Source organism: Suricata suricatta, chromosome 10 (genome assembly GCF_006229205.1).
Source record: "Suricata suricatta isolate VVHF042 chromosome 10, meerkat_22Aug2017_6uvM2_HiC, whole genome shotgun sequence".
Taxonomy (NCBI): domain Eukaryota; kingdom Metazoa; phylum Chordata; class Mammalia; order Carnivora; family Herpestidae; genus Suricata; species Suricata suricatta.
In genome coordinates this window covers 40,431,881-40,437,812 of record NC_043709.1, presented here as the reverse complement: position 1 = coordinate 40,437,812, position 5,932 = coordinate 40,431,881, and the positions used below count along the sequence as shown (strand labels likewise).

The 5,932-nt window shown below is 40.6% G+C and overlaps 1 long non-coding RNA gene across 1 annotated transcript in view; it reads right to left on the bottom strand.

Moving 5' to 3' along the window:
- The window catches only part of LOC115304987, a 55,238-nt gene extending 50,659 nt beyond the window's left edge, over window positions 1-4,579 (bottom strand). The window contains exon 1 of the long non-coding RNA XR_003914710.1: window positions 4,510-4,579. This is a non-coding gene — a long non-coding RNA (uncharacterized LOC115304987). The remainder of the gene's footprint in view (window positions 1-4,509) is intronic.
- Between the last annotated feature and the right edge of the window lie 1,353 nt (window positions 4,580-5,932).

Sequence of the window (5,932 nt, the reverse complement as noted above, 5' to 3'; positions counted from 1 at the left end):
GATATGGTATATATATACAATGAGATACTACATGGCAATGAGAAAGAATGATATATGGCCATTTGTAGGAAAGTGGATGGACCTTGAGGGTGTCATGCTAAGCGAAATAAGTCAGGCAGAGAAGGATAAATACCATATGTTTGCATTCATAGGTCTAACAGGAGAGACCTGGCAGGGGACCATGGGGAGAGGAAGGGGGAAAGAGAGCGGGGAAGAGAGAGGGACACAGATCAAGGGAGACTACTGAATACTGGAGACGAACCATGGACTGAAGCGGAGGGGGGGAGGGGTTGATGGTCATGGTGGGGGGCACTTGTGGGGAGAAGCACTGGGTGTTATATGGAAACTAATTTGACAATAAACGATTATAAAACTTTTTAAAAAAATGTTTATTAATTTTGAGAAAGAGAGAGAGACAGAGCATGAGCAGGGGAAGGGCAGAGAGAGAGGGAGACAGAATCTGAAGCAGACTCCAGGCTCTGAGCTGTCAGCACAGAGACTGATGCGGGGCTTCAATCCACGAACCATGAGATCATGACCTGAGCTGAAGTCAGATGCTTTACCAACTGAGCCACCCAGATGCCCCTTGATGCTCTGAAGTTTAGTTGTAAATTTATACCCACTACATAAGAAAAGAAACAACCAAACTATAACTATCTTGATAAATGTCAGAGAGAGAGAGAAAGAGAGAGGCTAAAAGGCTAAAAACAAGAGAACCTTTAAGCTAGAGGTCACTAGAGAGTTACTTTATGGTAAATCTGAGGTTGCTGCCTAGAATTTCAAATGACAGCAACAGTGGAGAGATGAGTGTAAGGCATATCAGTGTCAGCAAATGCACAGAGATGGAAAGGCCAGAGGGAAACAGTGTATGAAAATGCTTTACTGTAGTTATCCACAGGAGATATCACATGGGGAGATCAGGGGTGAGAAATGAAATTGGGGGAGGCGTGCATGGGAGTCTGAGCATTTGTCTTTATTTGGGCAGCAACAGGAAACTATTACTGGCTTTCAAGGAGTAATAGGACATGATCAGAACAGAGCTTTAGAAAACTTAATCTGCCAGAGATATATGGGATGGATGGAAAGAGAAAGTAACTGAGTGAGATGGAATAGGAAACAGGAGGTTATTGCTATAATCCAGAAAGGAGGTCATGAAGGTCATGACAGAGCAGTGGTGGTGACCTTGGATCATAGAGAAGGCTGTGAAAGACATCAGGGAAGTAGATCTTAGACCTCCAGGGGAGCAAGACCAGAAGGACTTGTACATGTTGAGCCCAGCTGATGAAAAAATCATAAGGTCATCATAAAAATGGGAAATAGTGGAAGAGGAGCTAATTTACAATGAACACGTTCTAAATTTGAAGTTCAACATGATATCTGAATTTACAAGTAGGTAGAGATGTCAGAGGAGAGGAGGAGGCTAGAAGTGGAGTTAGCAGAGCTTTCATAGCAAGTTGCCCATCTCCATAGCTGTCCCTTAGTGGATGGAGGTCTCAGAATTATTTGGGAAGGAGGAGGAAGGGAATGGGTTGTGGCAACACAAAGACAGCTGAGGTGCACAGCTGGGCAAAGAATGAGGTTCAGTCCAGATAAAGATCCTGAAAAGGACAGGATTTAAGGAATTTTCTAGTTTACTTGAGACCTCTCATTTTCCTGAGTACTCCCTTTAGCCCTGGGACTTTTTTTTCCCAGCACCTTTCAAGCTTCCTGTATCAGAGACTTTTCTCAAAAATCAGATGAATATACACTGAGAGCCAGAGAGTTCCTGGATTTGTAAAGGCTCTGCCACTTTGAACTTGGTGGACCTGGGGGAGCATTTCCTAACCCCATTTGGTCTCAATTTCATAACCTAAAACTTTTTTTTTATTACAACAAAATGAAACAAAAAGATTTTTGCAGAGAAGAAATGAAATAATGCAAAACAAAGCAGCCAATAGAGTGACTAGTAAATATTAAACTCTCAACAAATGGTATCCTTTTCTCCCATCCTGTACATGTCAGTAGTAATTCCTGGTACTCATGAGGACCCTTCAGTGGAACAGTACTGAATTCCAAGAAGCAGGATGCATCCAAACCTGCACCCTAGTTTTAGGTGAGTTATTTAGGAGCTTGTAACCCTCAGCTAGCTTCTCAACTAGGGCCTTCATTGAATGACAGTTGGCCAAGAGCAATGGTTGCTAATTTCAACCACCAAGGAATGTTTTGTCCTCTCTTCATGTCCTCCATCTTTTGAAAGAATTTTCTACTGACCTGCAGTTTGTGAAATCATTGATTCATTTCTTATGTGATCACCAGAATTACTAAACTAGATTGATAGGGGTATCAAAGCAGCTTAGATATACTTGATATAAGAAATAGAACAATAGCTATTAGGATCTTAGATAGACTTGATATGTAAGAAAGAGAAGATAAGAAATTATACAATAGCTATTAGGATCTTAAAACAGGAAATACGGCATATGGACACGATGACAAGATCTTGGAATGTTAGATTCCAGGTGGACACTGCTAGACAAGTTGACCTCAAAGTTTCCCTCTAATACTCTCTGAATCCATAAAGTAGTTTAAGGTTCCTAGTATGTGCCTTCTGGAAGACCCAATCATTGGTTCTACCCTTAAAGGCAGTAATTTAACGTAGTAGACCAAGCATCTAAACATTCAGTATGATGGGCAATCAGAACAGACATTTGTGTGGGGTAGAGTAGTCAGATACAATAGATGTTTACAGGAGGTAGAGTCTTCTCCAGTTCTTTAATGATAATTAAATTTTAAGTGGCCTGAAAAAGAAAGGGAGGCATTCAAAGATTGGGGAAGAAAAGAGTATCATAATAGGATGTACAGAAGAGAGAGGCCGATGGGAGAGAATCATTGTTCTCATTCTCCCAAACAAAAGAATCGTCTACCTCTGCATCCTTAATTCTAGACTCAGAAGTCCTTACTTCTGGACTCAGAGGAAAAGCCCAAAATGCTTTGTGACTGGAGTCATTCTTTTCTCTCTAGCTTCATTCCGATTCTCTTTCTTCCCAACTCCATGTTCTAGTCATGTCAGAAGATAGTACCCCATCCAACATGTCTCTCCAGTCAATACCCCTAAGGATCATCTTGATTCTTCCCTTACCCTCTCTTCTCCTCCCCAATCAATCTTCCAGAGAGATCTATAGATACCATCTCTAGAAGTTCTACCTCATGTTTATAAAATGCAAACCTCATCAGTTATTTCTCTGCTTAAAATACTTAATGGCTCTCCACCAGCTACAGAACTAAGTCAAAACTTCTTATCTTGGCATGTAGACTGTTTATAATCTAGTCACTGATTACCTTTCTAGCATTATATGCATTGATTTCTTGGCCCCATGGAAAAGTTTATGGGATAGGAAGCTTGAAAGGTCTGGGAAAGACATTAAGGGCTAAGAGCTAAACCTCTCCAAGTAGCATACTTTCTAAGTATTAGAAGAGACCATGAGAGCTTAAAGTAACATAATAGTAATAGGGACAGTGATGAGAATATGGATTTAAGAAATGTTTAGAATAGAGGGTAGAACTATTAGAGATGATTTAATGGCTAGTTAGATTTAAAGATAAAAAGAAAAAGGCAAAGCTAGGATGATGATAAATGATGGTGGTGGTGATGATGATGATGGTGAGGATGGTGATGGTGAGGATGGTGAAAGCCAGCAATGTCTGCAACAATGACAGACATTTTCTGTGCATTTATTATATATAAAGCACTGTTCTGAAGGTGACATGTGTTAACTTATTAAATCTCCAAAGCACTCCTATGAGATAAAAGCTGTTTTTATCCAACTTTTACATGTAGGAAAACAAAGGCACAGAGAGGTTAAATAACTTGTCTAAAATCACTCGGGGAGGAAGAGCCAAATTTGCACCCATATAGTTTGGCTTTGAATCCTGCACAATTAAGCACAACACAAAATTGCCTATTTTGTTATGTTAGACCAACTGCCATCTCTGAGACAGGCCATACTCCTTTGAGCCTTCAAGTTCTCCCCATTTTTTGTGTATGAAATGCCTTTATCTTTTCCTTGGAGTGGAAACCTTCTCCAGGACACAGATCAAATGTTACCTCCCCTGGGAAATCTTTTCTGTGTTCTCCCCCAAGTGCAGCTATTTTCTCCTTATTCCATTTTACCATAATACTGGTGAGCACATTACACTGCATGGCAATTACTTGTTAATGTGTCTGTCCCCCTACCTATACTGTGAAGTGCTTAACAGAATCTCTATCACATTCATCTCTCAATCCCCAGGCCCTAGCATCCTACCATGCCCCTAGTTCCTGATCCACAGTAGACATTCATGTTTCTTCAATGAATGGATAAGTGAATGAATATATGAATAAAAAATATGGAGGTGAGAATTCCTCTCCCCTGCCGTGTTACCAATTGGTGCTTGTATGACCTTTTAATGCAGAACTGGGCCAGAGATGAATAGCAGTGGAGTGACTGGATAGAGTGGAGAGGTCAGAGATGAACTTGAGACTCGACATACCTGAAGAGATTAGCAACATGACCTCCAGAATAGCCAAGTGGAGGATGCTAAATTTGAGGAGACAACTTGGAGAAGTAAATGCAATGAGACCATCTTAAGATCAAATCTGCAAAGAGGAAAAAAATTGATATTCTTTGGTTTCTGGACATTGTTTTCACCAATTCCCCTGCCATTTATTACCTTAAATATGTCTGTTGTTTGCTTGTTTCCCTTTTTCCAGAGCTTCTGAAACTATGTGAACTGTGGAATAGACGCCATTACCAAAATTATCTGGAGAAATTAATGAACCTTTGGAAGTAGCATGTAACAACCATCAAGTCAACATTTCCAGATGGAAGCCAAAATTGCTTGAATCCCAAAATATTAATATCTGATCATTCATTTTACTCTCATGGCTGAATGGGCAAGATGTTCCCTTGGGTAGTGTTTATCTTCCATATCTCTCCACCCACTACAGTGGACACCATCTTATAGGCCTTTCTAAGATCTTAAAAAACCATTGTTTGTGGAAGGAATTTCCCTGTGTGCTTGGCTGCTGGAGCCATTTTGTAATCCGCTTCTCAAACTTTTCAAACTTATAATTAAGGACAAGAGGTAGGTTAGCTCCCTTTCTCACTGTGTGTTAACACCATCTTCCCTTCTCTCCATAGTTTTTATTGGTGCTGGCAACAGAGTCACTCTGGATCCCCATTTGGAACTCTCTTCTGAATCCCAAGAATTCTTCTGCACGGCCCTCTGCCCAAATACCCCTGTGCAGTAAACATGTCTGTGCAAGAATTAGGGTTTAGTCCTAGTCCAGTGGTTCTCAAGATGAGGTCCCTGAGCTAGCAGCATCAGTATCATCTGAATTTATACGATGTAATACTACTCGGCCATCAAAAAGAATGAAATCTTGCCATTTACAACAATGTGGATGGAGCTAGAGTATATTATGTTAGGTAAAATAAGTCAGAGAAAGACAAATATCAGATGATTTTGCAAATATGTGGAATTTAAGAAATAAAACAGATGACCATACGGGAAGGGAAGCAAAAATAAGATAAAAACAGGGAAGGAGACAAACCATAAGTGACTTAAATACAGAGAACAAACCCAGGGTTGCTGGAGGGACGTTGGGTGGGGGGATGCACAAGGGGGATTAAGGAGGGCACTTGAGATGAGCATTGGGGGTTGTACGTAAGCCATGAATCACTGAAGTCTATTCCTGAAAAAAAAATTCTTTTAATTAAAAAAAATTTTAAACAACACAAGAAATGCCAATTCTCTGTCCCCATCGCAGAGACATGCCGAAGACGGTGATTCTGAGGTGCCCTAAAATTTGAGAGCCTCTTCCTTCATCAGTGTACCCTCCCACTTTCTGAGGACTCACACTTTTCTCTCTCCGCCAACCTCAAATAGCCCCTCCCCCCAACACACTCACAAC